Source organism: Hyperolius riggenbachi, chromosome 12 (genome assembly GCF_040937935.1).
Source record: "Hyperolius riggenbachi isolate aHypRig1 chromosome 12, aHypRig1.pri, whole genome shotgun sequence".
NCBI classification, from domain to species: Eukaryota; Metazoa; Chordata; class Amphibia; order Anura; family Hyperoliidae; genus Hyperolius; species Hyperolius riggenbachi.
Window position 1 is genome coordinate 91,172,958 of NC_090657.1, and position 9,492 is coordinate 91,182,449.

The 9,492-nt window shown below is 44.8% G+C and overlaps 1 protein-coding gene and 1 long non-coding RNA gene across 10 annotated transcripts in view; one reads left to right on the forward strand and one right to left on the reverse strand.

Moving 5' to 3' along the window:
* The window catches only part of LOC137541048 (uncharacterized), a 617,426-nt gene that overhangs the window by 326,452 nt on the left and 281,482 nt on the right, over positions 1-9,492 (reverse strand). Inside the window, exon 1 of one of the 9 annotated variants that reach the window (XR_011025077.1) lies at positions 9,399-9,465. The exons of the other annotated variants lie outside the window; for them this stretch is intronic. This is a non-coding gene — a long non-coding RNA (uncharacterized lncRNA). Of the gene's footprint in view, positions 1-9,398; positions 9,466-9,492 lie in introns of those variants that run through there. 9 annotated transcript variants of the gene reach the window in all.
* The window catches only part of KCNH4 (potassium voltage-gated channel subfamily H member 4), a 323,258-nt gene that overhangs the window by 129,432 nt on the left and 184,334 nt on the right, over positions 1-9,492 (forward strand). The window lies entirely within an intron of this gene.

Consider the following 9,492-nt stretch of genomic DNA (forward strand, 5'->3'; position numbering starts at 1 on the left):
CTATTCCATCAGAGTCCTGTTTGGCTTCCTGCTACCCTCTTAGGAAAATTGATACAGTTTATATATGGTATGAATAAATTTAAAGCAGAATGAAACCCAGCATTTCTTCTTTGCCCTAAAAAAATATTTTCAGCATATTATATACAACCAGCATTTTTTTTTTACTATAACAGCATTCAAAGGGTTACACACAGGGCTGGAAGGTTCAGTGCAGAGAAATGTGGACGCATCTGAAGTTGTAAATTATGTAATCTTGAGTTTACTTAATTGTGTCAAGTGAGGAATGTGACACATTCTCTGACTGTGCAGAAGCTCCTGGGCACAGAGAGACACTCAAAGCAATTCTGCCTTCAATACATAATAAATAAAACCAGTTATGAATTAAATGCAAAGTCTGCTCACAAAGCAAAAAACTGTACTTTTGGGAACGTATAATTTCTAAATGAATAATAATACTTATGCACAAATGCAAATATGATAACCGTATGGCATATACAAACGCTTTAAATGGGCAAATAAACAGCATCTGTTGCGCTGGTGACCCTGCAGCCACCAAAGAAAAGAGGTGATTTGGGAATGCCACAGCTTCAGAAATACAGTATTTCTGGGCATCTTTGTTGATAATCAGTCAGGTGGAGGTTTTCCCAGGATAGCCATAACACAGTAACTGTTGAGACAGCATTATAAGGCTCATATGAGCAGCTACTTAATCTCTCATACAGAAGTCCCAACTCTACTATACAATTTACTGTAGGTATGAAAACCACTTGGAAGGCGTGAAAAGCAGCTATGGCCCATATACAAACAGAGCATCGTATCTCACCATACACTCCACTACGAGGTAGTTCATTTTATTTATTTTTTTATTACTATTCCAGACCCAGCTTACAATACTCTGAGTGAAACTTAGCAGCAAATGAGGCTAGTTATTGTGTAAACACTTCTTGTCACTTTCAGCTAGCAGTATTTGCTGCTAAGTTTCACTCACAGAAAGAAGACATTTGTAAGGGTTAAAAGTGGTCTTAAAGTGACAAACTCATTACAAGCTAAGTTTGGTTCCACTCAGTCCTTTAGTTTGTACATCTACATTTCCTTTAAAGAGACTCTGAAGCGAGCATGTGTGCCCCTGCTAAAACGCCGCTATCCCGCGGCTAAACGGGGGTCCCTTCACCCCCAAACCCCCCTCTGCAAAATCAACGACCAACTTGGTTGTAAATTTTGCTCTTCCTGGAGGCAGGGCTAACGGCTGCAGCCCTGCCTCTCAGCGCGTCTATCAGACGCGCATCGCCGCCTCTCCTCCGCCCCTCCCCCGCCCCTCTCAGTAAAGGAAGACTGAGAGGGGCGGGAGAGAGGCGGAGGTACGCGTCTGATAGATGCGCGGGAGGCAGGGCTGCGGCGGTTAGCCCTGCCCCAATGCGGAAGCGCTCCCCCGCTGCACGGAGGGGATTTGGGGGATCAGGAACCCCCGTTTAGCCACGGGATAGCGGCGTTTTAGCAGGGGCACACATGCCCCTGCTATCTATGAGGTCTGAAGCGAGATTTATTCTCGCTTCAGACTCTCTTTTTTTTTTTTCTTTTTCTTTTTTTCAAACTCAGCCGGTATGTGACCCAGATATGACCATGTGACAGCTGTGAAGCCATCATACGTGGGTCTCAGGTCTGCATCATAGTTTGATTTTCTTTCCTCTCCTCCCCCCCTCCCTCACTCCATCATCACTACAATATATCAAATATTCCACCAGTGGCTCAGGTCAAACTAATTATAGTAAGAAAGAGAAAAAAGAAAGTAAGAAAAAACAAAAAAAACACAAACACCAGCAAAAAAAAAAAAACTCCACCTACCCATCTTAACATTAAGTGGTTAATATCCCTTTCCGACCACCCACTTATTTTATGGGCATGCCCTCCATGCATGAGCCATCAGGGCCGGACCGAGCCAATGGAGGGGACAGGCCTCATGCACAAACAGGTCACATATCTAAGCTGAGAAGCAAAGCAATTACTCTTATTTCACCTTTCATACACATTCATATAAGTGCCTTCTATACTTCAACATATATCCATGCATCTGCACATTCATCCATCTATTTATCCTTACAATTTCAGTTGGTAATATAGTGGTTATTTGGTTCTTTTCTCCTCATCCCCTCCACTTCAAATACTTAACTACATATTATATGTTACTTATTTTTTCCCATGCAATTTTCCATTCCTCCATTTGTTTGTTGGTGCCAGCATCTTCTACACTGCCCTCGCCACCTTGCAAAAAATCTGACATCATCCATATCCACTCTTCCATACTGGGAGCTTCGGGGTTCTTCCAGGATTTTGCTATAAGTTTCCTGGCCACAATTGCTGCAGGGATTACTAGTTTATTTGCATGTCTAAAGCTGTCAGGTTCCATGCAACTCAACAGAGCGGTACTGGGATGAAAAGGGGAAGGAAGTTTAATGAAATCTCCTATCTCTCTCCAAAAGTTCTGTATAACCGGGCACGACCACCACATATGCATATATGAACCAAACGCGATAAGACATCTCCAACAGTTCACATTTCCGCCTTCAGACTCTCTTTAAAGCAACCCTCTAGGTTTGCATTGCAATAAACTGCAGTCATGCCACTAAAACAGCTCGTGCTACTGAGGTGGACAAATCTGGTAATAATAATTCTACTAATGATAATACTAATATATGTTAACTATCCTTTTAAAAAGCTTATGTCTTGTCATAATGAAACAAATAATCCAGTAATGACTATGCCAATAATACTACGACTATTATTATCTGTACTTTTACATTTTTGTCTTGTCAAATGCATTTTCTCCAAAATGCTCCTGTTTTGTGCATTTCTTTATTATTTTATGTACAGAGATACTGTAGATACCATATTTGGTACAAGAAAGACCTATCTGTCTTATTTAAATCAATATCAAGATTGAGTATACAGTATTATGTAAGCTATGTAGGAGCTATAATCAAAGAGCATCACATTTATAAAAATGATTGATCGGCCGTGGGATTGTACCATTAACCTGCTGAGCGGTCTGGACGAGCTCAGCTCGTCCAACACCGCCAGAGGCTGCCGCTCAGGCCCTGCTGGGCCGATTTGCACCAAATAAAAAGCAGCACACGCAGCCGGCACTTTGCCAGCCGCGTGTGCTGCCTGATCGCCGCTGCAGCGCGGCGATCCGCCGCGTGCAGCGGCGAAAGAGGGTCCCCCCAGCCGCCCGAGCCCAGCGTAGCCGGAACAAACAGTTCCGGCCAGCGCTAAGGGCTGGATCGGAGGCGGCTGACGTCAAGACGTCGGCTGACGTCGATGACGTCACTCCGCTCGTCGCCATGGCGACGAGGGAAGCGAAACACGGAGGGCCGCTCATTGCGGCCTTCCGTGTTATCTCTTGCCGCCGGAGGCGATCGGAAGATCGCCTCCGGAGCGCCCTCTAGTGGGCTTTCATGCAGCCAACTTTCAGTTGGCTGCATGAAATAGTTTTTTTTTAATTTAAAAAAAACCCTCCCGCAGCCACCCTGGCGATTTAATCAGAACGCCAGGGTGGTTAATGGGCAAGGTACTGAGAGATAATTGCACTGGCGGTAGTAAAATGCTTTTAACTATTAGGCACTCAGAAAAGTGCTGCTAGTGGGTCCCAGGCCTTAGACAGCCACTAACATCTTTAGGCAATTCTGTGTTTCTCCATACACCATACACCAGAGATGTGTAAAGGCGTTTTAGATCTCTTTAGATAATGGTCAGAGGAGGAAGATTTGTATATTAGCTCATGCTACATCTGTAAGTTCTAGAATAAAGGAAATTAATTTCAAATTGCTATCAAGGTGGTACAGAACACCGGATAAATTAGCTGTAATGTTTCAAGGAATGAGTGATAGATGTTGTAGAGGATGTGGGGCAAAGGGTACATTGATACACTTGGTATGGAAATGTCCGGTTATTTCAGGGTTTTGGAAAGGTGTGTTGGAATGTATAGGGGAATATGTGAAGGAGAGGGGAATTGGGTGTTGTGTGTTGTTGAATGGTACGTATGCATCTATTAGCAGGTATAAGAAATCATTGGTACCTCAACTACTGATTGCAGCTAAGAGTTTGATTCCAGCTAAATGGAGATGGCGGGATCCTCCATCCCTTAAGCAATGGGTTGGAAGAGTAAATATGGTGAAGGGGTTGGAGAACCAGATTGCATTACAGCAGGAAGTTAGAGGGTTTTAATGATAAGTGGGAGAAATGGAGTGATTTTCAGAGTACAAAAGAATATGGGGATATGATGGAGATGCAGGAGGAGGAGTCCTCGGGGGAGCGTGGGGCAGGGATTATGGGAAGGAATGGAATGGAATTGTTATGATATATGAATACTAAGGAGATTTATGAGCTTGTGGATAATGATACATTGCTATGAGGAAAATAATGTGTGTGGCTTTGGGGGGAGGAGGGGATATAAGGATTGTGTATCTGTTTGGTTTTGGAACTGTTTTTTTTTTTTTTTGTCACTTTACTTTTATTTTTTATTTATTTATTTTTCTTTTGTGTTATTGAGAAAGACAATGATGGATTACAGGATCATAAGTATGTATTGAGATTTTTTTCATTAATAAAACAAATTATATGGAAAAAAAAGGCGTTTTAGAACAAAACTACTTCCACCTGCCGCAGACATCTATATGAGGTTTTGGCTTTCAAAATTCTTCATTAATAAAAAAGATATATCGGATAAAGAATAATAGGTTGAACATGAGACAGAGGAAAACAATATGACAACAGCTAATACAGTTTGAGCAATATTATGTCTATATGTGTTTTTGTCTTACCATATTTCTGTGCCACGGATGTTCAAACACATTTAGGGCCCATTTCCATTGTAAGTGGTGCGATGCGGCTACATGGATGCATTGCACTGTGGCTGCACTGTAACCATTGTATGGCAATGGAGCAGTTTCTATTGCGTGCTAGTTGTGCGGAGTGGTGCAGAGCGATCTGAGAATCTGCAGCATGCTTGCACGGCCGCATCTGCCCGCCGTCTCTTCCAATACACTCCTGCATCTGGAGATGCGGAAGTGACGCGATTGGGAGCGGAAGCGATGCGTAGCCGCTCCAGCTCCCATCTGCAAATGGAAATGGGCCCTTAGTACAACGTTTTGGCTCACTGGCAACTTTCTGCTTGATCTGAAACTGCAAATAACTCAAAGGTGACGTAGAATTATTCGAAGGTTACTGCAAATCTATGCAGCTTGTAAATGGGCCAATCAAATGATTTCAATGCAATATTTGGTTGGTCCATTAACATTTTAGATTTTCATAATAATTGGCATGATTTTGTAACAATAATTAGCATAATTCTCAATCATCTCAAATGTATTTGCACCTTCAAGAAGAAAAATAAACTGGCATTCTAAGGTTTAATTTTGTTAGCTACTAATTTGTGGCTATTAATTCTCCAAATGTGAAGTGTATGCCAAAATGAAATACCTTCTCAGTTTCTCAGTATCTTGGCAAAACAAGACTTAGGCTTAGTTCACAGTGCTCAGTTGCTTTGCAGAATAATTAAAGGCATACAGTTCTATGGGGCTGTTCACAGTGCTGCGTTGCAACTGATGGCCTTATTCTAACTCGCTGCATGCAGGCTTTGTATTAAAGTCTATGGCCAGTCTCCATTGCAGTTGACACTCATTATAATGCATACAACTGACCACTGTGAACCTAGCTTCAAAACACTCCAAAGCATCATGACTGGTCACTAATAAAATACTAACACTGTGACAGCATCATTATTATTATTATTTATATACAGAAGAGCCAACATCTTCCACAGTGCTGTACAGAGTATATTGTCCTGTTACTTAACTGTCCCTCTGAGCGGCTCACAATCTAGTCCCTACCATAGTAACATGTCTGTGTATGGATTGTATGTATCCTAATGTAGGGTCAATTTTAGGGGGAAGCCAGTTCACTTATTTGTATGTTTTTGGGATGTGGGCGGAAACTGGAGTGCCCAGACGAAACCCATGCAGACACGAGGAGAACATATAAACTCCGTGCAGATATTGCCCTGGCTGGGATGTGAGCCGGGTAACCCAGCGCTGCAAGGTGAGAGTGATAATCACTACAACACCATGCTGCCCCATTCTGCTGCACCTGGCTGTGATGATATATTTAAAAAACAGACTATGAATCTGATAGATCAGTGCAGGTTGTTGATGGGTATTCTGTTCAGAGGGTGGAACGCTGGCTGACAGGGAAGAGTTTTTAATCTATCTCTATGCTGCAGCAAACACAGCAAAAAAAAAAAAATAAAAAAAAAATATTCTGTTTACATAGCAGAGAAATAGCTTCCACCACAAGAAAGCTCAGATGAAAAATATCTATCTCACGCTTTCAATCTCCAGCCAGACCTAAATTACAGTGATTGAGATGTCCCAGATCTGTACAGGTGTATAGGATGCATTCTCCAGGGAGAGGCTGATAAATGTCTTCTGTGGCATCTATTATAGCAGATCGGGCTATTTATTTACACAAAAAAACAGTGAAAACAACTAGAGAACACAAATAACAGGAACAAAACTTGCAGGACTTCTAGCTAATGTCACATTAAAGAGAACCCGAGGTGTGTTTAAAGAATGTTATCTGCATACAGAGGCTGGATCTGCCTATACAGCCCAGCCTCTGTTGCTATCCCAAACCCCACTAAGGTCCCCCTGCACTCTGCAATCCCTCATAAATCACAGCCGTGCTGTGAGGCTGTGTTTACATCTGTAGTGTCAGTCTCAGCTGCTCCCCCGCCTCTTGCATAGCTCCTTTCCCTGCCCCCGTCCCTTCCCTCCAATCAGCAGGGAGGGAAGGAATGCAGGCGGGGACTGGAGTTCTGCAGGAGGCGGGGAGAGCAGCAGACTGACACTATAGAGATAAACACAGCCAGCTCTGACAAGCATTTTGTCAGCAGCGTGGCTGTGATTTATGAGGGATTGCAGAGTGCAGGGGGACCTTAGGGGGGTTTGGGATAGCAACAGAAGCTGGGCTGTATAGGCAGATCCAGCCTCTGTATGCAGATAATATTCTTCAAACCCACCTCGGGTTCTCTTTAAAGGAACCGATGTGTTAATAGATCTTTTCATGACAGAAATCTGTTACTGTGAAACTTGAAACTAGTCTGTATATTACCGTAGCTGAGATTATCTGTACACAACTTGTGATGCACGCTCCCATTCATTTCACGCAAAACGGTGGATACCAAGTGGCAAATACTGACCGGGGACGGACCAAAGCTGCCTTTCTGAACTGCCTCTTAAGTAAAATTATTTTTATATTTACAGCATAAACATCTACCATAAAGCTGTACAGCATAAACAAAACAAATAAGCTAAAAAGCTCAATATTAATCTAAATGTTTTTAGCAAAGGATAAATAGAGCAAATGTGTTTTTTTATTTAACAAGGTAGCAGCTACAGTTTATTTCACTTACATCAGGGCCGTTTTAAGGGGAGGGCGACGTGGGTGTACGCCTGGGGCACAGATCAGGAGGGGAAGCAGCCGGCACACACAGCCGTGGGAAGGGAGGCCTGAATCCCCCCTCCCTCACCTCAGGCCCGCTTCAGTGCTCCCCCATCCAGAAATTAGCACCTTGTCAGGGCAGCTGACATGGACTCTCCTCTCCTGGGCTCCATGCAATGGAGCTCCACTTGCCACCAGTCTTCTCACAGATACAGAACAGAGCCGGAAGAGGTAAATCTGTGTCCCTGTGCCCACTTAGATAATGTCTGGGGGAGGAAAAGCACTGAAGGGGGACCCGATGTGAGGGAGGGGGGAGTCGGGCCTTCCCGAGGCTGTGTGCGCCTGCTTATCTATACTGGGGGCACCTATACCAGGCTACCTATACTGGGAGCACCTATACTAGGATACCAATACTGAGGGCACCTATACCAGGCTACCTATATGGGGGGCACTTATACCAGGCTACCTATACTGGGGCACCTATACCTGGGTACATATCCTGGGGGCACCTATACCTGGCTAACTATATAGAGGGGAACTATATCTGGCTACCTAATACATCCCTGGCTAACCAATACAGGGGCTGCAAAATGCAGCATCACAAATAGTGTACTTAAAGAGACTCTGAAGCGAGAATAAATCTCGCTTCAGAGCTCATAGTTAGCAGGGGCACGTGTGCCCCTGCTAAACCGCCGTTATAGCGCCGCTAAACGGGGGTCCCTTTACCCCCAAACCCCCCACTGCGACACTTGGTCGCAGACTTGGTCGCTCCTGGAGGCAGGGCTAACGGCTGCAGCCCTGCCTCCAGTCGCGTCTATCAGCGGCGCATCGCCGCCTCTCCCCCGCCCCTCTCAGTGAAAGAAGACTGAGAGGGGCGGGGGAGAGGCAGAGATACGCGCTGACAGACACGCGTGGGGCAGGGCTGCGGCGGTTAGCCCTGCCCCAACCAGGAAGCGATCCCCCGCTGAAACGAGGGAATTTGGGGGTGAAGGGACCCCTGTTAAGCCGCGGGATAGCGGCGGTTTAGCAGGGGCACACGTGCCCCTGCTATCTATGAGGTCTGAAGCGAGATTTATTCTCGCTTCAGGCTCTCTTTAAGCCTACTGGTGGGGGAGAGGCACAATTTTTACACCCATGACCTGGGAGCAATATAGCCTAGAAACTGCCCTGATTTACATGCAGTTCCTGTGCTGTGACATCACTGCATCTTACAGAAACCTGTCTACACTGCCTGGCTCTGCCACCAGGACAGGCTCTACCAAAAGTGCCAAAAGGGTTATGAGTAGATACAGTATCATCTCGCCTCCTTTATGTAAACAGATTTTTCCCAATCACTGTGTTTGAGAGTGCCGGAAAATTGCATAGCAATTGCGCCGCTATGTGATTTTTTTTTTCATTGCCTATTCAGCAAAATTGCAAATGCTCCTCTTTCGCAAGAGTGGAAATTACGAAAAAGACGATTGCATAATACAAATTCTGTCTGAAAGTGGCAATCAAACAGTGGAACGTACGTGTCCAGCATCAAAACTACAAAACTGCATGAAAATATTAGATATATTCCGTATTTTTCGGACCATAAGATGCACTTTTCCTCCCCCAAACATGGGGGAAAAAGTGCCTGCGTCTTATGGTCCGGATGCTGCAATTTCTACGTTTCCAGTTGTCACCCCTTTTAAATTTTGTGTCCCAGTGACTGTCCAGACCTCCCGTCTGTGTAAGGAATCTGTGTCTGGTTTGCAGAGCATGTATTGCAGGATGTAATGGGTAGGTGTCCACGGGGCTGTCCCGTCCCGCCCCTCTATACCGGTGCGTTCCCGCCCCCTGTCCTCAGCTGTCCCGTCCCCTCTAACTACTTTCCCCGGCTCTCTAAGGGTTACGTGAGGAGTGTGAAGGCATAGGCTTACCGCTGGATGTTAGCGATGTCAGCTGTAATCTTCCGTGCTAAAGCCGCCGGGTGGTCCGTGCACGCTGCCAAAGCCTTCCTACCTTCACTTCCGC